Source organism: Salminus brasiliensis, chromosome 23, assembly GCF_030463535.1.
Source record: "Salminus brasiliensis chromosome 23, fSalBra1.hap2, whole genome shotgun sequence".
NCBI classification, from domain to species: domain Eukaryota; kingdom Metazoa; phylum Chordata; class Actinopteri; order Characiformes; family Bryconidae; genus Salminus; species Salminus brasiliensis.
The window spans coordinates 20,478,386-20,505,056 of record NC_132900.1 but is presented as its reverse complement, the minus strand read 5'-3'; positions in this window follow the sequence as shown (position 1 = coordinate 20,505,056).

The following is a 26,671-nucleotide window of genomic DNA, read 5'->3' as shown; positions in this document are numbered from 1 at the left end:
AATAACAAAATATATCAAATGTTTAAATCTGTATGATTTACAGTTTAGTACTATAAATATGTATGATGTGCTAAATGTGGATTGTTCATCAAATAAACAACATAGAAATACTATAGCAGCATATTCTGGACTTTCTAAATGAAATCAAATATGCTAATTAAACAGTGTGTGTACAATTGCATATGAGTGTACAGTGTTTAAAGCGTTATCTAAATGAGGAGCTTTAGCAGTTTTGAGTTTATGGAAGATTTTCCATCTGCAATCCTCATCGTCGCTCCAGCTTTGCCCAAATGAAGCTGTAGTCCAGTTCTGTTGGGACGAGGCGCAGTCACCGGTATCGCCCCTTCCAGTCTGTCAGTCTACTTCAAGGAGGCACCCAGGACAGACGTTCCCGATAGAGCCAGGTGAGTTCATGTGAACTAGCTGCTTTTAAGCTGATCTTTTACCTTATATGTGACCATAAACGTACAGTGAATATTTGAAAGCTTGGTTTTATGGTTTCGTGTGTGTTTGTACTTTAGCTGTACGACTGTAGGAGTTAACTTGCTAGCGCTGCTGATGTTCGGCGTTAACTTAGAAACTTCGGGAGCTCTAACCTTTCTAAAAGAGGGGTCTTATTTTCCACGTTGTTGGAAAAGGTCCTGATAAAAACGGACTAACTTTTATATACTGTTTCATCCGACAACACAGGCTTTCTGCCGTTAGCTGTTTTAGCTAATCTTGTTGTTTCCTCCAGTAGGAATATTAGTTAGAGTTAATAGCTGATGCTGAGCTGCATTAGCTCTGTTTAACTCAACTTTACCTCACATATTTCATTAGTTCTTATTTAAGTGTGAATTGAAAACTTCCAGGGTCACATTTTTGCTCTGAAACGTAATGAAAAAGTACTGATTGCTTTACAGTATTTGAACGTAGTCCTCCTTCTAAGTAGCAGAATTAAAAAAAATGACAAAAGCCCACTTATTACAGCTGGAAGACCTTGTCAGTAGTTTTGCATTAGACTACATGCATTTATTGTGTTTAGGTGTTGTGAAATGTGTGCTTGTGTTTTTGTGCATAGGACCCAGTACCTGTCATTTGTCATTAGAAAAATGAAATTTCTGACTAACTTGTGAGGTTGAATGGAGCTATGCCTACTGAATTTGAACTTGTTCCCAGCAGGATGCTCATCATTCTGCTTCCTCTGCAGAAGTTTCTGCTTCTTCGTGTTCCCAGCAGGCTTGTGAGGTTGTGCTCTGTGGTCCAGTGGTGGAGGGAGAAGCTGTTCTTACACAGTCCACCATGAAGCAAAGAACCAGGAGGCTAAAGTTCCCAAGATTAAGGTATGTGAGTTGAGTGGTGAGTGAATAAATGAATAAAGAAGTCGACAAGGGTAAACCCCTTGTAGCCCTCAAGCATGGCTCTAAGTGTTGACCTACTGGCTGGGTTCAATTCTGATAGGAAAATCCTGCTTCGTGAGTCATGGTTGAGCTGGAACCTTTGCTCCCACAGTGATGCAGGAAACCAGGAGACCGAGGCTTCAACTCCCCTTCAATTTATTATTATTATTATTATTATTATTATTATTAACTAGTATTCAGCTCTGAGGTATTTGACGTTATCCAAATCACTTGACATGTTCTAGATAATCTGTCATGTTGTCTCTCAAGCAGATCCTGAAGAAAAGGAAGACTATACCTCTTGTAGCCAGTTAGAGAAGATGTCCAGCATGATTCCAGGTAACTTTCAGTGTTTGTTTAAACTGTGGTGAACATCATGAACCGTTTTAACCTCTGAAACTCCACAGGAACTCATTCCTCACTCCTCTAACTTTAGAAGGATTTGGGCAGTGCGTGCTGTATTCCATGTCATTGCTGAATAATAATCCTTAGGATGTCAGGTGAAAGGCCCTAAGGAGGTTCATGTCTTCTACGTGACACAAATGTCTTTATAAGAAATAAATGTGTTGTTGATCAGCTTCACCATCCCAGGAGGTTTCATTATTTTAGAATAGAATATCTTCAAAGGTAAAATCTGTGCTTGGGTTCGGTACCTACACTGATTCTAACCGTCAGTTTAATTAGAAAATACACAGCAACACAACACAACGTCTAATCGCTGCTCCTGTCATTGAGAGAGAGGGAGTTTGATCCCTGGGAGGCCAAAGCGATCAGAGTCTAAGATCCAAGGAACCTTTTTCACAACAACCCACACGCTAACATGCTGTTTGAAGTTTCTGAACATGCTGACGCAGCATTTATCCACAACTGACTAAACTCCTTAACATACAGTCTTTAAACCAGGAGACCGAGGTTTCCTCTCCTGTATCTAGACTAGAAGATTCATTTTTAAAGTATATGAGATATTTCCTCTTATTGACCATCAGTGTGACCTTCAGTTTAAAATGCAGTCAGTGCAAAAGCTCTATACTCATGCTGCTCAAACACTTGTGGTACTTTTTAATATCAGTGCTGCAATATTTTCATTTCTGCCCCATTGTTGTTTTATAGAAACGTGTTAGTGAGCAGTGTAGAATACACCCTAAATAAACCCTTATAGTTGGAGATGGAAGTGTATGAAGTGTTTAACTTGTGTGTGTGTGTGTGTGTGTGTGTGTGTGTGTGTGTGTGTGTGTGTGTGTGTGTGTTTTCCATTGTAGGAAGAGAATGGGCTGAGATCCTCTTTTTCATCACAACTCGTCCACAGAGAAGCACACGACTAATCAGTTTATCATTAATACTTACATCAGTGCTGAGCAGTGTCTTCATTTCTACACTTACTTAAGACTCCTCCTTAATGCTTCATCTTTTCCAAACAGCTGTAAAGTTTATATTATTAATATCATGTTCAGAAAAAAGAGCCTGAATGAAGAGCTGTTCTGCATTACTGATGTGTTCTGGATGTTTATTTGTTTCTACTCAAAGTAAAATCTAAAACTTCTCTCTTTATTTAGTCCAGGTTTAATTTTAGACCTGCTGCTCTCAGAACTGACCCAGAGTCTCTTCAACAAAAGAATTCAGCATTTCTAAGAAATACACTATATAACAAAAGTATTTGGACACCTGCTTATTTGTTGTTTCTTTTGAAATCAAGAGTATTAAAAGGGAGTTTAGCCTGCTTTTGTTGGATTAACTGTTTCTACTACCATGGAAGACTTTCTGCTAGATTTTGGAGCATTGCTGTGAGGAATGCATTTAGCAAGAAGAGCATTGGTGAGGTCAGAATATTGGATGATCACCCAACCTCATCTCCAACTCAAAGTAAAAAGTTTCCCCAGCTCACCCTAGAAGTAAAGGACATCATGAGCACCATCATTCCAGAGAACACAGTTCCACCTCTCCTCAGCTCAATGCTGGAGGCTTTATACCCCTCTAGCCCACGATTGGCATTAGGCATGGAGCCGATAGGTTCATGTTTATCTGTTCCAGAGAGTCCTATTCTATTGGCAATACTGCATTACAGTGACAGTTTCAGCAATGGGTGCAACTGATTGCTGAATGCATTAATTAAAAAATGGTGTCCACAAACATTTGGACATTTAGTGTGTTACTGTCAGATAATATAAAGAAAATATATAATAATTACTTAATAAAATAAAGCTCTGCTGAACTGAGGCTTTATAAAAGTCTAAAAACAGGGCAGATCCTTTATCACAAAAATGAGTCTGTAATCAATCAACCCTTTCATGCAGAAATGAGGGAAAAGTGGTTGGATGCTGCTCAGCTTCACAGCTCTACTGCGCCACCTGTTGTACAAATACAATACTACACCACCACTGCCTGATTCACTTGTGTTCATAAGCTTTGTCCAAACTGCTCCATACAGCGATGTCGGACTGCGTTTCTTCCTTTAACTGAATGAATTTCATCTGAGTGTGTAATTCCTTTACTCTCCTCCTAAACAAAACAGCCATGTTTGACACTATTAGATTAAGGGAAAAACACCACTGTTGAATGTGCATGTAGACTGTACATCTGTTGAACACAGAAATAGAGCTGTAAAATGTTTTTATTCAAGGTCATTTCACATCGTCTCCAGTAAAAACCCTTGAATGCTGAGGAATGTCAATAATTTTATCATGAAAGTGAAGCAAATTCACACATGTTCTGTATTTCCGTTTTATTTAAGTACAAATTTCAGATTATATGCAGCTCGTCTACAGCGGGACCGGAAACTCACGCGCATTGAACCGCGATTGCGTTCCAGTGACGTAAGGAAGCTTCGTTTCCGGCGGTCACGTGATCGTAGGTATTTTCAGGAGACTCGGAGCTGCTGTTTCGATGCGGCCCTGCTTTCAAAGCTCGAGCCGTGATTCCACGCAGAGCTTCGACCGGCCATCCTACTTTATAGTCCGTAATGTGAGCTTTGTCTTCTTCATCTTAGACACTTGTTGGAATCCTTGTGCTGTCTGTGTTACTGTACAGTCCTCTGTCTCACTAACCGCGCTTTGCGTTTTTCTCTTTACCCTCGAGAAACATGGCGACCGCGGAAAAACGAGCTTTCCAGCCGCTCTGCAAGGAAGTCGTCCAGCTTGACCCGTGACTCCTCCAACGCGGCGTCTGAGCTCCAGCACTACCGGCGCGACGGACACCGAGAGTCGTCGTCTCCACTCCCGCACCGGAGAGGGACTGGCGGCGTCTGCGTGACCCCGGAAAAGCCGAGGAGCTCCTCGACCACCACGGCCGTTTTTCCCTCTGCTAACCGGTTCAGTTCCTCAGTGTAAAGTATGGAGGCAGGACGACTCTGTGCTACACTTACACTTTATTACTTTTGGGTGAGCTGCGTGATTCTTAGCTAGGGCTGCCTCTTAGCTACAGAACATGTGAAATATCCACACTTGAATTTATATATTTTAGTTTCTCTTAATATGAATATAACTATAAATGAGGATGATTTGGGCTGTGCAGGACTCTCAACAACGTTCATACAAACACTGTCGGACCATAATGCTTTAAAACTCAAGGGAAATGAGATGAAGTCTCTGAACTGAACTACATGAACTGTACATTTGACACCATATTTATGAGAATAGCTTGATGTTGCAGAATAAACTAAACAAATCTGAGCTGCAGTAAATGACAGTAACTTTAAATTCAGTCAGCAGATGGACAGGAGCTTGAACCGTGTCCTCTGAATGTGTGTGTGAATATTGTAAATGTGTACTGTATGTGTGTTCCAGATTCAGTCCTTGTATCTTGCTGGTGTTTTCACTTGTCTTCCTGACCTTGTGACGAATGCCTCTGTCGGATGTGTCTCAGGTAAGTCAGATTGTTTTGCAGTACCAGTTTCTGCAGGTGGACCAGATTCACTGACCTGCTGCTCGACACAGGAATCTGCAACAACATTGGGTGATGCTGATGGGAACTCTTTCAGTCGTCCTGAGGACGTGTTTTCTGTTTCTCCTATAGGTTCTTTCATCATGTCTCACGTCCTGGTATTGCTGGTACATCACTGTCAACAATGTGAAATTTAATCTTGCTTTTGTGTTCACAGGTGAGCGTTAGCTTTTCCAATGGTGACATGCAGTGTCTAGAATATGTGAGCGGTTTTCAAGCTGAATTCTGGAGTTTTGTTTTAAATCTGAGTGACTTGTAGACATTTCCTGAGATGACCTTGCATTCAGCACCAGTGTCCAACTTGAAAACAATGTTCTTGTTGTTTAAAGATTTTCAGTCCAGTTATTTTTTTCACTTTTGTTGTGACAGTGTTGATGTTTGTCAATATTCTGTTTTTCTGATTTCAACTGTTCCAATGAAGAAATCTTCCTGCTCTGCCTTTTTGTTCAACTGCATGATTTTTTTTCCTCATTTTGCTTTGATTTGTTTTGTTTTACACATTTTTGGTAAAGTGATTTTTTCTGTTGCAGGATTTACACACTTGGCTATAGGCAGGACATTGTTTCTGTTTATGTTCATAACCACATCTGGAGCAGCTTGCTTCTGTTGCTTGTTCTGTTTTAGTTGTTTGGATTTGCTCTTCTGTTCAAACCCAACTGTTTGTTTTGTTTCTGTCGTTCTGTTTTGTATTTCATTGAGCACTTTTTTTCACTTCACTTGATGTCCCTTCATTTGCACAGCAGATATTCATGGCCTTTGTCTATGTCCGACCTGTTTCTCTCAGCAACCTTGCCCACAATTAGTCTTCCCTAATACCACAAACAGTCCTGTCTCTGATTAACGAGTCATGTAACTCACCAAATTCATGGTCTTTCGCCTTTTTCAGGTCTGTGGAAGAAGCCTCTCTGTATGCCTCTCTCGGATGTGACTCAGGTAAGTAAGATTGTTTTGCAGTACCAGTTTCTGCAGGTGGACCGGAATCACTGACCTGCTGCTCGAAACAGGAATAGGCAACAACATTAGGTGATTCTGGTGGAAACTCTTTTAGCCATCCTGAGGAGGTGTTTTCTGTTTCTCCTATAGGTTCTTCCATCATGTCTCACGTCTTAGTGTTGCTTGTACATCACTGTCAGCAATGTGAAATTTAATCTTGCATTTTTGGCTTTTGTGTTCACAGGTGAGCGTTAGCTTTCCCAGCCGTGACCTGCAGTGTCTAGAATATGGGAGCGGTTTTCAAGCTGAATTCTGGAGTTTTGTTTCAAAGCTGATTTGTAGATCTGTGCTGTGATGACCTTGCATTCAGCACCAGTGTCCAATCTGAAGACAAAGTTGTTTTTATTTTGATTTTCAGTTCTGTTATTTTCACTTTTGTTGTGACTGTCAATGTTTTTCTGATGTATTGAGTTTTTCTGATTTCAATTGTTCCAATGAAGAAATCTTCCTGCTCTGTCTTTTGTTCAACTGCATGATTTTTTTTTTTCCTCATTCTGCTCTTTTTTTTTTTTCACTTAACTTGATGTCCCTTCATTTGCACAGCAGATATTCTTTGTCTATGTCCAATCTGTTTCTCTCAGCAACCTTGCCCACAATAGGTCTTTCCTAATACCACAAACAGTCCTGTCTCTGATTAACAAGTCACTGAATTCATGGTCTTTCGCCTCTTTCAGGTCTGTGGAAGAAGCCTCTCTGTATGCCTCTCTCGGATGTGACTCAGGTAAGTCTGATTGTCTGACCGGCTTCTGCAGATGGACCGGATTCACTGACCTGCGGCTCGACACAGGAATCTGCAACAACATTGGGTGATGCTGATGGGAACTGTTTTTCAGTCGTCCTGAGGTGTTTTCTGTTTCTCCTATAGGTTCTTCCATCTTTAAACCACATCTAACGTCTCACATGTCTCACATCCTAGTATTGCTGGTACATCTCTATCAACAATGTGAAATTCAATCTTGCATTTTTGATTTAAGTTTTGTTTCAAACCTGATTTGTAGATCTGTGCTGCGATGACATTGTCTTCAAGTTGGACACTGGTGCTGAATGCAAAGTTCTTGTTTTATTTTCAGGGCAGTTATTCTATTGACTTTTGTTGTGACAGTGTTGATGTTTATCTAATACTCCTGTTTTTTTTTCTTATTTCAACTGTTCCAATGAAGAAATCTTCCTGCTCTGCCTTTTTGTTCAACTGCATGATTTTTTTTCCTCCCGTCATTCTGTTCTGATTTGTTTTGTTAAACAGAAACAATGTCCTGCTTATGGACAAGTGTGCAAATCCTGTAACAGCAAAATCACTTTACCAAAAATGTGTCTACGTTCATAACCACATCTGGAGAAGGACAGGAACTTGAACTGTGTCCTGTGAATGTGTGTTCTGTTTTCTGTTTCTTCTATAGGTTCTTCCATCTGGCGTCTGGACTGTGAAGAATCGTGGCTGATCATGATAGCAGGTTGCCCTCACTGAATTCTCACCTTGTCCCACATGTATATGCTTGGTGAGCTCTTTGTCTGTCTGTCATAATAGCTGTTCTACTTGTTGTTTTCTCTACAGCTTATCTTAAAGCTGCATTTTGCTTTTCTTCTTTGAATGTCCAGTATGTTTGGATTTTTCCTCATTGGGCCATCCTTCCATGGTCCTTGTGTGTAGTAGCTGCATCTCTGGATCAGTGCGCTGACTTCAGACAGGCTGGGAATAAACTTGGAAAGGTAATGAATCATGACCATGAATCTCATGAGTGCCTGCTTGTTTTCTGGTGTAGGCATGTGTGTTACAGCTCTCACTTTATCTCTATCTAGATTGAGTTCTGCAGAGAGCACATGGCCATGTACCGGATTTGTGATGTGATCTGAAGTTTGATCTGCCAAAATCCTCACCACTGTGACCCTGCTGCTTACCCAGTCGTTCGGTTTGGTGATTTACACCCCTTAATTTTGTGTAGCTCATCAATGATTGTTGTCTTTCAGGGCAATTAGGACTTTTCTTGGTGGATGTATCACTGGTGAGACCATGGGATCTACTTGAATGTGGTGATGTCCTGGTAGGAATCCAAGAACAGTGAACAGATCAATGTCTTTCAGAATGTCATTTTACGTTGTGATTCCATGCACTCTTTAAACCACACCTAATATCTCCCATGTCTCACGTCCTAGTATTGCTGGTACATCACCGTCAACAATATGTGAAATTCAGTTTAGCATTTTTGGCTTTTGTGTTCACAGGTGAGTGGTAGCTTTCCCAACGGTGACATGCAGTGGCCAGAATATGTGAGTACTGTGCTGAATTCTGCAGTTTTTGGTCCCCGAATTCTTCCCGTACGCTTTCAGCTGGATCCTGAGCTCTCGTGAAGAACAAATGGTGAACATAGGGTAGGTTCTTTCTTGACTCTCAGTAATCCCTGAACTTGTTTTTCAGCACATTTCTTGTTTCAGTTTCTTTCTCTCTGAATTGTAACACGTTGTAGACCATCACTGCATCTTTCCCTGCGATGTGCGGAAAGGTGGCGCATTGTACCATTTCAGACTCCTCAACAGTCCCACTCTCTGTAAGAAACAGGTAAAACTTTTGCACCTAAAAATCCAATTTTTGATTAGATTGCCTTGCAAGCACAGTGCTAAAGGTGGCTGCAGCTGTGCCACTTGCTTGTGTGCTGCTTCGACCGTGTTGGGCTGCTGTATCCTTCTTGTGTTTTGCATCAAATTTGTTACTCTGCTGTGTTCTGCTTGAACAGTGTCACTTGTTCTGTATAATAATTTCGCTGCTGTCCTGCTTGTGTTTTTCATCGTTATGCTGCTGTGCCTTGCTTAAACGATATTTCGCTACTGTGTTCTGCTTGAACCATGTTGGGCTGCTGTGTCCTGCTTGTGTTCTGCATAAAAATTGTTACGCTGCTGTGCCCTGCTTGAATGATATTTCACTACTGTGTTCTGCTTGAACCGTGTTGGGCTGCTGTGTCCTGCTTGTGTTCTGCATCAAAATTGTTATGCTGCTGTGCCCTGCTTGAATGATATTTCGCTGCTGTGCCACTTGCTTGTATTCTGCTTGATTGGTATTTCACTGCTGTGTTCTGCTTGAACAACCTTTCACTACTGTGTTCTGCTTTTACCATGTGGGGATGCTGTGTCCTGCATCAAAATTGTTTCGCTGCTATCTTGTGCTTGAACAATATTTCGCTGCTGTGGCACTTGCTTGTGTTCTGCTAGAACTGTGTTTTGCTGCTCTCTCTGCTTGTGTTCTGCATGAGTGGTTACACTGCTGTGTTTTGTATAAATTGTTTGACTGCTTTGTTGTGCTTGAGCGGTGTAACAATGCTGTTCATATTCATATATAAACCTAAACCTTTTCTTCATTATTATTATTATTTTTTACTTAATTTCTTCTCTCTTCCCCGTGTGCTGAGCTGCCCCCTGCTGTCTGCGGGTGCGTTTGGCTGCTCTTGCCTACCCTGTCCTGCTGTAACCACTCTAAAAAGTTTTTGCTGTGATTTTCCCCCCTCCCCCCTCCTAACCCTTTGTGTTTTCTCTCTCTTTCCCATGTGTTGAGATGCCCAGTTTCAACTGTTCCATCGGCAGACCTGGCTCTCTCCACCACCCTCCTGCCTGCTGTCTGGTTCTGGGGCCTCCAATGGAGTCATCCTCACCTCACTGCATGGCTGTGCAGTATGGAGGAAGGACGACTCTGTGGTACACTTATACTTTATTACTTTTGGGTGACCTGCGTGATTCTTAGCTAGGGCTGCCTCTTAGCTACAGAACATGTGAAATCCCCACACTTGAATTCATATATATATTTTTTTTTTTTCTCTTTCTTAATATGAATATAACTATAAATGAGGATGATTTGGGCTGTGCAGGACTCTCAACAACGTTCATACAAACACTGTCGGACCATAATGCTTTAAAACTCAAGGGAAATGAGATGAAGTCTCTGAACTGAACTACATGAACTGTACATTTGACACCATATTTATTAGAATAGCTTGACGTTGCAGAATAACCTAAACAAACCTAAGATGCAGTAAATGACAGTAACTTTAAATTCAGTCAGCAGATGGATAGGAGCTTGAACCGTGTCCTCTGAATGTGTGTGTGAATATTGTAAATGTGTACTGTATGTGTGTTCCAGATTCAGTCCTTGTATCTTGCTGGCGTTTTCACTTGTCTTCCTGACCTTGTGAAGAATGTCTCAGGTAAGTCAGATTGTTTTGCAGTACCAGTTTCTGCAGGTGGACCAGATTCACTGACCTGCAGCTCGACACAGGAATCTGCAACAACATTGGGTGATGCTGATGGGAACTGTTTCAGTCGTCCTGAGGTGTTTTCTGTTTCTATAGGTTCTTCCATCTTTAAACCACACCTAACGTCTCACATGTCTCACGTCCTAGTATTGCTGGTACATCACTGTCAACAATGTGAAATTCAATCTTGCATTTGTGGCTTTTGTGTTCACAGGTGAGCGTTAGCTTTCCCAACGGTGACATGCGGTGGCTAGAATATGTGAGCGGTTTTCAAGCTGAATTCTGGAGTTTTGTTTCAAATCTAAGTGACTTGTAGACATTTCCTGAGATGACATTGCATTCAGCACCAGTGTCCAACTTGAAAACAATGTTCTTTGTTTTATTTTCAGTCCAGTTATTCTATTGACTTTGGTTGTGACAGTGTTGATGTTTATCTAATACTCCTGTTTTTTTCTTCTTATTTCAACTGTTCCAATGAAGAAATCTTCCTGCTCTGCCTTTTTGTTCAACTGCGTGATTTTTTTTTTCCTCATTCTGTTCTGATTTGTTTTGTTAGACACACTTTTGGTGAAGTGATTTTGCTGTTACAGGATTTGCACACTTGTCCATAAGCAGGACATTGTTTCTGTTTATGTTCATAACCACATCTGGAGAAGGACAGGAACTTGAACTGTGTCCTGTGAATGTGTGTTCTGTTTTCTGTTTCTTCTATAGGTTCTTCCATCTGGCGTCTGGACTGTGAAGAATCGTGGCTGATCATGATAGCAGGTTGCCTTCTCTGAATTCTCAGCTTGTCCCACATGTATATGTTTGGTGGGTTCTTTGTCTCTGTCATAATAGCTGTGTTGGTTGAGTTGTCTTCTCTGCAGCTTGTCTTAAATCTGCATTTTGCTTTTCTTTGAATGTCCAGTATGTTTGGATTTTTCTCATTGGGCCATCCTTCCATGGTCCTTGTGTGTAGTAGCTGCATCTCTGGATCATTTGCTGTTGCCTTTGGGAATGTAATTTAGCCACTGGCTTTCCCTCCTGCAGAACTGCTGCTCCGAAGCCTTCTGAGCTCGCATCTGCAGATGGTGTACCAGTACCATGGTGTTACCAGTACCAGAGATTTCAGGTTTTTCATAGCTTTGTGCTCGACTTGCGACGGAGTGTCATGCTCGAGCAGTTTTCTGAGAGGTGCACCGACTTCAGACAGGTTGGGAATAAACTTGGAAAGGTACTGAATCATGCCCATTAATCTCATGAGTGCCTGCTTGTTTTCTGGTGCAGGCATGTGTGTTGCAGCTCTTACTTTATCTCGATCTGGATTGAGACCTTCTGCAGAGAGCATATGGCCAATGTACCACATTTGTGATGATCTGATTTTGCACTTGTTTTTGTTGAGTCTCAGGTTCCACTGTCTTTCCCTTTTCAGCACTTGGATGAGTCTGCCGTCATGTTTCCTTGACCGTCACCCCAGACTAAGATATCGTTCGTAACGTTGACGACACCTTCCAGGCCTTTAATAGTCTGCAATCGACCTTTGGAATACCTCTGAAGCTGAGGACACTCGAAAAGAAAGTCAAAGGAATCTGTATCTTTCAATGGGTATGTTCAGTGTGCAGAGCTTGGAACTTTCATCATGAAGTTTGATCTGCCAAAATCCTCACCACTGTGACCATGCTGTTTACCCAGTCGTTCGGTTCATGCTGTTTGGTGATTACACCCCTTTTCTCCATTTTGTGTAGCTCATCAATGATTGTTGTCTTTCAGGGCAATCGGGACTTTTCTTGGTGGATGTATCACTGGTGAGACCATGGGATCTACTTGAATGTGGTGATGTCCTGGTAGGAATCCAAGAACAGTGAACAGATCAATGTCTTTCAGAATGTAATTTTACGTTGTGATTCCATGCACTCTTTTAACCACACCTAATATCTCCCATGTCTCACGTCCTAGTATTGCTGGTACATCACCGTCAACAATATGTGAAATTCAGTTTAGCATTTTTGGCTTTTGTGTTCACAGGTGAGTGGTAGCTTTCCCAACGGTGACATGCAGTGGTCAGAATATGTGAGTACTGTGCTGAATTCTGCAGTTTTTGGTCCCCGAATTCCTCCCGTACGCTTTCAGCTGGATCCTGAGCTCTCATGAAGAACAAATGGTGAACATAGGGTAGGTTCTTTCTTGACTCTCAGTAATCGCTGAACTTGTTTTTCAGCGCATTTCTTGTTTTAGTTTCTTTCTCTCTGAATTGTAACATGTTGTAGACCTTCACTGCATCTTTCCCTGCGACATGCGGAAAGGTGGCGTATTGGACTTTTTCAGACTCCTCAACAATCCCACTTTCGGTAAGAACAGGTAAAACTTTTGCACCTAAAAATCCAATTTTTGATGAGATTGCCTTGCAAGCACAGTGCTAAAGGTGGCTGCAGCTGTGCCACTTGCTTGTGTGCTGCTTCGACCGTGTTGGGCTGCTGTATCCTGCCTGTGTTTTTCATAAAATTTTTTACTCATCTGTGTTCTGCTTGAAGTGTCACTTGTTCTGTATAATAATTTCGCTGCTGTCCTGCTTGTGTTTTTCATCAATGTTATGCTGCTGTGCCCTGCTTGAACGATATTTCGCTACTGTGTTCTGCTTGAACCGTGTTGGGCTGCTGTGTCCTGCTTGTTTTGCATGAAAATGATGCTGCTGTGTTCTGTATAATTTTTTTTTGTTGCTTTGTTGTGCTTGAGCGGTGTTTACAGTGCTGTTCATATATTTATATATATATATAAACCTAAACCTTTTCTTCATTTTTATTTTTTCCTTCATTTCTTCTCTCTCCCCAATGTGCTGAGCTGCCCCCTGCTGTCTGCTGGTGCGAGTGCATTTGTGTTTGGCTGCTCTTTCCTACCCTGTCCTGCTGTAACATCTCCCATGTCTCACGCCCTAGTACTGCTGGTACATCACAATCAACAATATGTGAAATTAATTTTTGAATTTTTGGCTTTTGTGTTCACAGGTGAGCGGTAGCTTTCCCAGCAGTGACATGCGGTGGCTAGAATATGTGAGTACTTTGCTGAATTCTGCAGTTTCTGGTCCCCAAATTCCTCCCGTACGCTTCAGTGCTTTCAGGTGGACCCTGAGCTCTCATGAAGAACAAATGGTGAACATAGGGTAGGTTCTTTCTTGACGCTCAGTAATCCCTGAACTTGTTTTTCAGCGCATTTCTTGTTTCAGTTTCTTCCTCGCTGAATTGTAACATGTTGTAGACCTTCACCAGCGACGTGCGGAAAGGTGGCGCATTGGACTTTTTCAGACTCCTCAACAATCCCACTTTCTGTAAGAAACCGGTAAAACTTTTGCACCCACAGTCTCCAATTTTCAACGAGATTGCCTTGCAAGCACAGTGCTAAAGGTGGCTGCAGCTGTGCAACTTGCTTGTGTTCTGCTTGAACCGTGTTGGGCTGCTGTGTCCTGCTTGTTCTGCATCAAAATTGTTACGCTGCTGTGTCCTGCTTGTGTTTTACCTAAAAATTGTTACACTGCTGTGTCCTGCTTGATTGGTATTTCACTGCTGTGTTCTGCTTGAACAACATTTCACTACTGTGTTCTGCTTTTACCATGTGGGGCTGCTGTGTCCTGCATCAAAATTGTTTCGCTGCTGTCTTGTGCTTGAACAATATTTTGCTGCTGTGCCACTTGCTTGTGTTCTGCATGAGAATGGTTACACTGCTCTGTTCTGCTTGTGTTTTACCTAAAAATTGTTACGCTGCTGTGTCCTGTTTGAATGATATGAGTGGTTGGTGTGGCGCAACAGATAACACCACTACCTGCCACTGAGCTACCGCACCATGTTGGAGACTGGGGTTCGATTCCCGGCCTGGGTGACTAGGTGCTAGCGCTACACCAATAAGAGTCCTTGGACAAGATTCCTAACACCATTGGCCCTCCTATGTAATACGAGTAACCTTGTAAGTCGCTCTGAATAAGAGCGTCAGCTAAATGCCATAAATGTAAAAAATATTTCGCTGCTGTGCCACTTGCTTGTATTCTGCTTGATTGGTATTTTACTGCTGTGTTCTGCTTGAACAACATTTCACTACTGTGTTCTGCTTTTACCATGTGGGGCTGCTGTGTCCTGCATCAAAATTGTTTCGCTGCTGTCTTGTGCTTGAACAATATTTCGCTGCTGTGCAACTTGCTTGTGTTCTGCATGAGAATGGTTACACTGCTGTGTTTTGTATAAATTGTTTGACTGCTTTGTTGTGCTTGAGCGGTGTAACGATGCTGTTCATATTCATATATAAACCTAAACCTTTTCTTCATTATTATTATTCTTATTTTATTATTAATTTTTTTTCTTCTTAATTTCTTCTCTCTTCCCTGTGTGCTGAGCTGCCCCCTGTTGTCTGCGGGTGCGAGTGCATTTGGCTGCTCTTGCCTACCCTGTCCTGCTGTAACCCTTCTAAAAAGTTTTTGCTGTGATTCCCCCAACCCCCCCCCTCCCTCCTAACCCTTTGTGTTTTCTCTCTCTCCCATGTGTTGAGATGCCCAGTTTCAACTGTTCCATCGGCAGACCTGGCTCTCTCCACCACCCTCCTGCCTGCTGTCTGGTTCTGGGGCCTCCAATGGAGTCATCCTCACCTCACTGCATGGCTGTGCGGTATGGAGGAAGGAGGCCTCTGTGGTACACTTACACTTTATTACTTTTGGGTGACCTGCGTAATTCTTAGCTAGGGCTGCCTCTTAGCTACATAACATGTAAAATCTCCACACTTGAATTTATATCTTTTTGTTTCTCTTAATATGAATATAACTATAAATGAGGATGATTTGGGCTGTGCAGGACTCTCAACAACGTTCATACAAACTCTGTCGGACCATAATGCTTTAAAATTCAAGGAAAATGAGATGAAGTCTCTGAACTGAACTACATGAACTGTACATTTGACACCATATTTATTAGAATAGCTTGATGTTGCTGAATAAACTAAACAAATCTAAGATGCAGTAAATGACAGTAACTTTAAGTTCAGTCAGCAGATGGATAGGAGCTTGAACCGTGTCCTCTGAATGTGTGTGTGAATATTCTAAATGTGTACTGTATGTGTGTTCCAGATTCAGTCCTTTTATCTTGCTGGTGTTTTCACTTGTCTTCCTGACCTTGTGAAGAATGCCTCTCTCGGATGTGCCTCAGGTAAGACTGATTGTTTTGCAACACCAGTTTCTGCAGGTGGACCGGATTCACTCACCTGTGGCTCGACACAGGAATCTCCAACAACATTGGGTGATGCTGATGGAAACTTATTCAGCCACCCTGAGGACGTGTTTTCTGTTTCTCCTATAGGTTCTTCCATCATGTCTCACGTCCTGGTATTGCTGGTACATCACTGTCAACAATATGAAATTTAATCTTGCATTTTTGGCTTTTGTGTTCACAGGTGAGCGTTAGCTTTTCCAACGGTGACCTGCAGTGTCTAGAATATGTGAGCGGTTTTCAAGCTGAGTTCTGGAGTTTTGTTTTAAATCTGAGTGACTTGTAGACATTTCCTGAGATGACCTTGCATTCAGCACCAGTGTCCAACTTGAAAACAATGTTCTTGTTTATTTCAAGATTTTCAGTCCAGTTATTCTTTTCACTTTTGTTGTGACAGTGTTGATGTTTGTCTAATATTCTGTTTTTCTGATTTCAACTGTTTCAATGAAGAAATCTTCCTGCTCTGTCCTTTGTTCATCTACATGATTTTTTTTTTTTTCCTCATTCTGCTGTGATTGTTTTGATTTACACATTTTTGGTAAAGTGATTTTCTGCTGCAGGATTTACACACTTGGCCATAGGCAGGAGATTGTTTCTGTTTATGTTCATAACCACATCTGGAGCAGCTTGCTTCTGTTGCTTGTTCATTTTTAGCTAGTTTGGATTTGCTCTTCTGTTCAAACCCAACTGTTTTTGTTTCTGTTCTGTTTTGTATTTCATTGAGCACTTTTTTTCACTTCACTTGATGTCCCTTCATTTGCACAGCAGATATTCATGGCATTTGTCTATGTCTGATCTGTTTCTTTCAGCAACCTTGCCAACAATTAGTCTTCCCTAATACCACAAACAGTCCTGTCTCTGAATAACGAGTCATGCAATTCACCAAATTCATGGTCTTTTGCCTTTTTCAGGTCTGTGGAAGAAGCCTCTCTCTATATGCCTCTCTCGGATGTGACTCAGGTAAGTCAGATTGTTTTGCAATACCAGTTTCTGCAGGTGGACCGGATTCACTGACCTGCGACTCGAAATGGGAATCGGCAACAACATTGGGTGATGCTGATGGGAACTGTTTTTCAGTCGTCCTGAGGTGTTTTCTGTTTCTCCTATAGGTTCTTCCATCTTTAAACCACACCTAACGTTGCGCATGTCTCACGTCCTAGTATTGCACTGTCAACAATGTAAAATTCAATCTTGCATTTTTGATTTGTAGATCTGTGCTGCGATGGCATTGTTTTCAAGTTGGACACTGGTGCTGAATGCAAAGTTCTTGTATTATTTACAGTCCAGTCATTCTGTTCACTTTTGTTGTGACAGTGTTGATGTTTTTCTGATTTCAGCTTTTTCAATCAGTAAACCTCTGCATTTTGTTCAACTACATGATTTCTTTTCTCCTTCTGCTTTGATTTGTTTTGTTAGACACATTTTTGTTAGTGATTTTGCTGTTACAGGATTTGCACACTTGTTCATAAGCAGGATATTGTTTCTGTTTATGTTCATAACCACATCTGTAGAAGGACAGGAACTTGAACTGTGTCCTGTGAACGTGTGTTCTGTTTTCTGTTTCTCCTATAGGTTCTTCCATCTGGCGTCTGGACTGTGAAGAATCGTGGCTGATCATGATAGCAGGTTGCCCTTCTATGAATTGTCACCTTGTCCCACATGTATATGCTTGGTGGGCTCTTTGTCTATCTGTCGTAATAGCTGTTCTGCTTGAGTTGTCTTCTCTACAGCTTGTCTTGAATCTGTATTTTGCTTTTCTGCTTTGAATGTCCAGTATGTTTGGATTTTTCTCATTGGGCCATCCTTCTGTGGTGATTGTGTGTAGTAGCTGCATCTCTGGATCAGTGTGCTGACTTCAGACAGGCTGGGAATAAACTTGGAAAGGTAATGAATCATGACCATGAGTGCCTGCTTGTTTTCTGGTGTAGGCATGTGTGTTACAGCTCTCACTTTCTCTCAATCTAGATTGAGACCTTCTGCAGTGAGCACAAGGCCATGTACCAGATTTGTGATGTGATCAGAAGTTTGATCTGCCAATATCCTCACCACTGTGACCATACTGCTTACCCAGTCGTTCAGTTCATGCTGTTTGGGGATTACACCCCTTCATTTTTTGTGTAGCTCATCAATGATTGTTGTCTTTCAGGGCAATCTGGACTTTTCTTGGTGGATGAATCACTGGCGAGACCATGGGATCTACTGAATGTGGTGATGCCCTGGTAGGAATCCCAGAACAGTGAACAGATGACCGTCTATCAGAATGTCATTTTACGTTGTGATTCCATGCACTCTTTAAACCACACCTAACATCTCCCATGTCTCACGTTCTAGTATTGCTGATACATCACTGTCAATAATGTGAAATTCATTTAGAATTTTTGGCTTTTGTGTTCACAGGTGAGTGGTAGCTTTCCCAACGGTGACATGCGGTGGCCAGAATATGAGTATTTTGCTGAGTTCTGCAGTTACTGGTCCCCAAATTCCTCCCGTACGCCTCAGTGCTTTCAGCTGGACCCTGAGCTCTCGTGAAGAACAAATGGCGAACATAGGGTAGGTTCTTTCTTGACTCTCCGTAATCCCTGAACTTGTTTTTCAGCACATTTCTTGTTTCAGTTTCTTCCTCACTGAATTGTAACATGTTGTAGACCTTCACTGCATCTTCCCCAGTGATGTGCGGAAAGGAAATCCAATTTTTGACGAGAAGCACAGTGCTGAAGGTGGCTGCAGCTGTGCCACTTGCTTGTGTTCTGCTTGGACCGTATTGGGCTGCTGTGTCCTGCTTGTATTTTGCATCAAACTTGTTACGCTGCTGTGTTCTGTTTAATTATGCTGCTGTGTTCTGCTTGAACAGTGTCACTTGTTCTATATAATAATTTCGCTGCTGTCCTGCTTGTGTTTTTCATCAACGTTATGCTGCTGTGCCCTGTTTGAACGGTGCTGGGCTGCTCTTTCCTGCTTGTGTTTTGCATGAAAATGGTTACGCTACTGTGTTCTGTTTAATTATGCTGCTGTGTCCTGCTTGAACCATGTTGGGCTGCTGTGTTCTGCATGAAAATTATGCTGCTGTGTTTTTGTTGTGCTTGAGCGGTGTTACGGTGCTGTTCATATTCATATATAAACCTAAACCTTTTCTTCATTATTTTTTTTTTTTTCCTTCATTTCTTCTCTCTCCCCCATGTGCTGAGCTGCTGTCTGCTGGTGCGAGTGCATTTGTGTTTGGCTGCTCTTTCCTACCCTGTCCTGCTGTAACATCTCCCATGTCTCACGTCCTAGTATTGCTGGTACATCACCATCAACAATATGTGTATGTGTATATATATAATAAGTGTAGCTTTCCCAGCGGTGACATGCGGTGGCCAGAATATGTGAGTACTTTGCTGAATTCTGCAGTTTTTGGTCCCTGAATTCCTCCCGTACGCCTCAGTGCTTTCAACTGGACGCTGACTCTCAGTAATCGCTGAACTTGTTTTTCAGCACATTTCTTGTTTGTTTCTTCCTCACTGAATTGTAACATGTTGTAGACCTTCACTGCATCTTCCCCAGCGACATGCTGAAAGGTGGCGCATTGGACTTTTTCAGACTCGTCAACAATCTCACTCTGTAAGAAACCGGCAAAACTTTTGCACCCACAGTCTCCAATTGCCTTGCAAGCACAGTGCTAAATGTGGCCGCAGCTGTGCCACTTGCTTGTGTTCTGCTTGAACCGTGTTGGGCTGCTGTGTGTCCTGCCTGAAAATTGTTACGCTGCGGTGTCCTGTTTAATTACGCTGCTGTGTCCTGCTTATTTTGTATTTCGCTGCTGTTTCCTGCTTGAACTGTGTTGGGCTGCTGTGTCCTGCTTGTGTTTTGCCTAAAAATTGTTTAATTATGCTGCTGTGTCCTTCTTGAACAGTGTCCCTTAACCGTTATAATAATTATGATGCTGTGTCCTGCCTGAAAATTGTTACGCTGCTGTGTCCTGCTTATTTTGTATTTCGCTGCTGTGTCCTGCTTATTTTGTATTTCGCTGCTGTGTCCTGCTTATTTTGTATTTCGCTGCTGTGTCCTGCTTGAACTGTGTTGGGCTGCTGTGTCCTGCTTGTGTTTTGCCTAAAAATTGTTTAATTATGCTGCTGTGTCCTGCTTGAACAGTGTCACTTAACCTTGTTCTGTATAATAATGATATTTCGCTGCTGTGCAACTTGCTTGTGTTTTGCATGAAAATGGTTATGCTGCTGTGTTCTGTATACATTGTTTTGCTGCTTTGTTGTGCTTACATGGTGTTACAATGCTGTTCATATTCATATATAAACCTAAACCTTTTCTTCATTAGTATTGTTATTTTTATTTTTTCCTTCATTTCTTCGCTCTCCCTCATGTGTTGAGTTGCCCCTTCCTGTCTGCTGGCACGAGTGCATTTGTGTTTGGCTGCTCTTGCCTACCCTGTCCTGCTGTAACCCTTCTAAAAAGTCTTGCCCCCCTTCCTAACCCTTTGTGTTTTCTCTCTCTTTCCCATGTGTTGAGATGCCCAGTTTCAACTGTTCCATCGGCAGACCTGGCTCTCTCCACCACTCTCCTGCCCGCAGTCCGGTTCTGGGTCATCTAATGGAGTCATCCTCCCCTCACTGCATGGCTGTGCTTGTGACCGTGTACCTGCATGAACTTTAACATTTCACTCATGTTTTTATCTTGACGGCACATTGGCCAGATTCCCTTAATTCCGTGTTTTATTGCTGTTTTGCTTTTCATTGTGCTATCCGGTGTCGACCAGAGGAGGATGGGTTCCCTTTTTGAGTCTTGGTTCCTCTCAAGGTTTCTTCCTCTCGATCTGAGGGAGTTTTTCCTTGCCACTGTTGCCACTGTCTTGCTCAAAAGAGGCTTTGACCCGGATCTCTGTAAAGCTGCTGTGTGACCACATTTGTTGTGAAAGCACTGTTTAAATAAAATTCATTTGAATTGAATCCTGTATTCTGCGTGAGTTATTCTCCTCTATGCTGGTTGTGTAGTGTTATGCTACCGTATTCTGATTGAAAGAGAACTGGTACTGTATTCTATATCAAAATAATTATTGTCTAACTAATGACGAGTAACTAGTAACAATAACTAATGTCTTCTGAATAAAAGCGTTATGCTACTCTGTTGTGAATGAACAGTTTCAGGCTACTGTGTTCTGTAAGACATCGTTACGCTACTCTATTCTGGTAGAACAGTGTTCTGTTACTGTGGTCTGTAGGAAAGTTCTGCTACTTTTCATACAGAATTCAGTAGCATAGCTCTGAATACGGGATACAACAGTGTTGCGCTTCACATTCAACATGGAGCTTGTAGCGCCCCCTATGGATTCTATAAGAGGGTTAGCGTAGCCTATTTTTCAGATAACATGATTCACCCCCTGAAATGTAATCCTAAAAATACTGTAAATATCAGAAATCAAACATTTCATACCCCACTGTATCTAGGTTAAAGTATCTGAAACAGAATTTCACACAGTTGAAAAGACCTAAAATAAAATGTTTATTTTCCCACATCCTGTAGTTTAAAGTACCTGACCGAGAACGCCAAAAGTTTCACCCCACACAGGAGAAATGAGCTGAAATGAAATGCTAAATTCTCCACTTCATACATCTGATAGAACTTGACAAATGCTTCACTCCATAGTTAAGAGCCTGAACTTCAGAGAAACACAGCTAATCAGAACAAAGCTCATTTACATATATCTTAACGGCACTGTAATAAACAAAAACAGCCAGTTTTAATTGTAAGGGATAAAGCGAGATTTTTGGTTCACAAAACTCCACAAACACTAAGTAGGACTGAAGAGAAAATAGGAAAATGGAGTTTATGGTCCTTTAACATAATAATTGGACATTTAGGCCCAGCCCTAGGTGTGTCTTAATCTTCACACATCACTGCTATTACATTATCAAAAATGTTAAATGCTATTGCATTATTAAAAAATACATTTAAAATAATGACAGGATACAGGGTGGTAAAAGGTGCCTTGCATGCAGAGTTCAGTGGAGTTTCATCAAGTTCATGCACAGAGTGGATTCTGCTGGAGTTCTGTTTATATATAAATCATGTAGCTGGTAGAGAACTGCTCAAGCACTGCTCCTGGATTTTTCTCTTAAAGCAGTTCAAAACTATGCCTGACCACCAAGGTCTCTATACATGACCTTTTAAGAATAGTGGACACACTTCTTGATTCACTGAATAACTTCTTTTCTCAATACTTTTAAAATATGCTGGAATTTGTCACTTTATTAACATAAAGGTGTTCTTTATCAGCTGCTCAGAGTAAATGCTGTGCTAATGCTACTGTTCCTCTCCTTCTTTCCCATTAAGAATAGAGCATCTATGGCGAGACGTTTAGCTGAGTGTAAATGAGCTGTACTATTGTACAATTTCAGAATGTTCATTTGTCCCCCGCCACTGTCTACCTTAAGACTAGATTACTGTAATGCACTTTTATCAGGTTGTTCCAGCAGGAACCTCAATAAACTTCGACTAGTTCAAAATGCTGCAGCCAGGGTCCTTACTAAAACTAGAACATTTGACCATATCAGTCCAGTTCTATCAGCACTGCACTGGCTCCCAGTTAAATTCTGTACTGATTATTAAATTCTTCTATTAACATACAAAGCCCTACATGGCCTCGCTCCTGAGTACCTGCGAGATCTTATTACATATTATGATCCATCAAAAATACTTAGATCTCAGGCTGCTGACTTCTTAGTAGTTCCCAAAATTCTGAAAAACCTCAGCAGGGGGAAGAGCCTTTTCTTATAAAGCCCCCCAACTCTGGAAATAAATAAAGTATAACCTCGGTGATAGTCTTCTCTGCTCATGGCCAAATGTTGATCCTTTAGGTACTGATCTGTGGCCTCGACCAGACTCAAATATTCTCTCAGACTTCTTTGACAGTTACAAACGGGGCGGAAAGGTGTAGCGGGGTAGGAAACGCCATCCACTGCCAAATGTTAAGATTCTACGTCATAGTGATGAAAATGAAAAGGGTTGCGAGTGTAAGAACCGCTAAAGGCCTGGTTATGGACGAATCCCAACGCTATAAATTTAGGCACTTGTTTCAGAAACAAATGATCTTGACTGGATCCGCGGTGACCGGCGGGGACACTGATCAGTGCAGCGGTCACGCGCTCCAGCGGATACTTGGTGTTTGAGCTCATCAGAGCGGAGGTGTGAGCGAGGTTCACGCCCGTTGACTTTTCTGACGTACAGCAGAGCCGACAGGATGCGTAGATTATAGCCGGGTTTTGATCAGAAGACATCAAAACTAATTCGTTTTATTACGCAGCAGTTTAACTCTCACGTCCACGGAATTTAAAAATGTCTGTGTCTGTGTCCCAGCAGTTCAAAAACCCGGCTCCGTTCGCTGAATTCGCTCCTCTATGACAGGCCCTGGTTCTCTCCAGTGGGGTCAGCGTCGTCCATATGTCCCGCAGTATCCCTTCTAAACATGCCGGTGGGAAAATGAGATGCAGCAAACACTCCATGGCGGCTCGGTAGCCGTAGGTCGAACTGCTCTGGGAAATCAGTTTATCGCCCAGAGAAACTTCCACCTGGCTAAAAAGGCTCGCGATGGGGTAGTTGATCAAACCGACCTTGGCGTCGCGCGCTAAATCAGAACCTTCCGGATTCGTCATTTTGCAGGTCAGGTACAGCAGCCAACGATTCAAATCCAGATGCTCGTCTCCGGAACCTGCTACGAAGAAATGTATGGGACCGGTGTCTGTGATGGATGTGATGGGTGGCGTTTCACATATTTGTAAGATTCGATGCTGGTTTGTGTGATAGGCAGAGTAAATAAGCCCAACTCTGATTTCAAACACTCGGTAGAAGCGGCGTGTATCAGAGACATGCTTGTTTTTGTTTTGTTGTTTTTTTCTTCTTCTTCTTCTTTTTAAAATTTATCGGGACTCAGTCAAACTCTTTTCCTCTTCTTTGCGGTTTTGGTCTTTGTTTCTTTTGCTTTTGCTTTTTCTTCAAAGAATGTCCAAAGGTCAGCGCCTCAGTCACTTTCTGCTTTGTAAGGAGATCCTCTGATTTTATGGGGGTTAGACGCGCGTTGCCCCGGAGGGCGCATGTGCACGCGACTGAGCGCGGACAGACCTGTGCCCTCTTGACTGTCCGTAAATCTTCGACCCGCTTTCCGAAATATTCGTCTGAAAATGTTTGCCGGTAATCTTTGGTGAACGCCCTGCGTTCTTTGGAAATGTGAACCACGTCGTTCACTGTAAATGTAGATAGCCAGATATTTTAACCACCAACCCGTTTACCGTATAAATGATAAACTTGAACTTGATTAGGGCGCGTCACCTCAACGGGTTTCATTCTGACAGATCTGTGAAACGTACGACTGTATGAATGCACCAGATCTTTCAACGCATCTAAATACCTGTAAGTGTTTAACCTGTAAAATACCTAAACATACGACCCTTAAGAGTTTTGTTGAAACGCTCCACCACGAGGCCTTCAGTTCTCTAGCCGTAGTGAAATGTCTAATGTTATATCTTTTCAAAGGGTTTTAAAAAGATTTGTTTAAAAACTCCTTACCTTTGTCGGATTGTAGAGTGACGGGTCGTCTGCCTTCCAAAAATATTTTATAAGCCCTAGTCAGGATTCGTGCTCATTTATTTTACCCAGGCATATTTAGAAAAAAATGTCTATACACATGAGAATCTTTTTTTTTCATCATTGTACTGAAAGATTGCTTAAATCCACCAAATCAATTCGCCACTGAGCTTCCTTTTCCAAAACTAGAACCACGTTCCTTCTGAAATTAATTAGTCTGGGTTTATGTAAGGAATATGTGTCTAAACTCCCAAGAAAAACATCGGCCTCATTTTATTATTATATTATTGTTTATATTATTATTATTATTATTATTATTATTATTATTATTATTATTTATTTATTTATTTATTTATTTATTTATTTATTTATTTATTATTATTATTATTATTATTATTATTATTGAAGGAACCAGAGTACTTTAGACTACGGATAAAACTCTGTCTACCGCTCAAACTCCCCACCTTCCTAATAAAGTTCTTCTAAACGTTCGTTCGCTGCCATAACGTTTAGAAATAAAGCCCAAAACAAAACAAGCAAACTAACAAACCAAAAAAAAACTCAAATGACAGACTGTGTGTGTGTATTTTTATACCTATATATATATATTTAAAGTCAAGGAAAAACCCACCTCCAGAAGAACCCGTTCCTCCTCCACCCTTTTATCAACAACAAAAATTTGAATAAAAAGTTGTAGATTGTTTTTGTTTTTTAAATTTGGATGCAATTTTTTATATATATATATATTTTTTTTTGTTGAAAAATAAAAAAAGAAGTAAAACTGAATAAGTAAAAGTTGTTAAACATCATACGTAATAATACGTTGTATTAATAATATGAAACATGCTATATATGTTTAATCAATGTAGTTAAATACATTTAAGACAAAAACATGATAAATATGGATATGGAATAATACTATGGGGATTTCTTTTGTCTACATCAGGATATATATGTATAACATGAAATACAAGAAAATGAGAAGAGGAACATGTTTAATAAATGAAATGACAGCGTGCAGAAAAACAAAGCGGTAACAGTAGCAGCAGCATTTTTTTCACCAACCTCAGACTTCATTAGAATGTTATACAGGGATGCAGCAGCCTCTTTACACTGATCACTAAACTCCTCATTGTGAAAATAACGAATCAACGCCTCAAAGGGATTTTTGGAAAGATAGTCGGACGTAGATTAGTTGTGTAACATCTTATGATCCAGGTCCAGGTCGCTTCCTCGCCTCCAGGGCTGCAGCTCGCTGTGTTTCCTTGCTGTTGTTTTTCCTTATCTGGCAACCCGGGGTGTGGCAGTAGGACTGGGGGGTGGGGGAGTGGGGCAATGGGCGGGATAGGAAGCTACAGCACAACCAGAGATCCGCTCCGTACCTGACCCCTCAAAGACCACCATACAGCTAGAAGCACTGCGGTCAAGAAATGCTGGAGCTGAAACCTGTGTGTTTCTTTAATATCTGGAGACACATCCTGATCATTAGCTAGCTAACTACCATGTGTTCAGTGAAAGGTCAGCATTTTTATTAATGGGAACACAAATAACTAAAGAAAGTTAGTAAATAGAAAAGTCATTTGCATGAAATCATACAGAATTTTCTCTGTGGAGGATATTTCATTATTTTTACTTAGAAAACAAAAGAAGAAGACTCTTGGAAGATTCTCAGGGGTAAGTGGAATAAAGTAATGGGAGGTGAAACAGTATAGCCATCAAATGTAATGTGATGAACCAACTTCATATGAATAATTGTGTCTTTTATAGTCGATTATAAGATATTTAAGATAAGATAAGATACTTTTATTGTCATTGCACAATGTACAACGAAATTGAGCAGCAATCCTTAAGGTGCTTAAGCATACAATAATTAACACGACTAAAAACAAAAATAGACACACAAATTTACACAGTGGATGATGAAAATATATACAATATAATTAACAGATTATTGCACAAGTCCTGAGTAGTTAAGAGATTTTTTCAAAATAAATATGGAAAAGTGAAAGTGCGCATGGCTGGTGAAAGTGCAGCTATCAGTGTTGTTGTTGTTTTGTTTTTTTTGTTTTTTTTTTTTTTTTTTTTTTACTTTTCAGTTTTCAGTTCCTTGGTAGTGCTCTGTGAATGTGTGTGTGTTTTGCTGTGTTCAGTTCCCATACAGCGCTGGGGTAAAAACTGTTTTTCAGTCTGTTTGTCCTGGATGTGATGGACCTGAAGCATTTTCCAGAAGGCAGCTGTTGGAACAGATGATGTCCAGGGTGGGAGGAGTCCTTCAGGATGTTGGCTGCCCTGCTGAGGCAGCGGGAGCTGAACAGGTCCTCCAGACTGGGCAGTG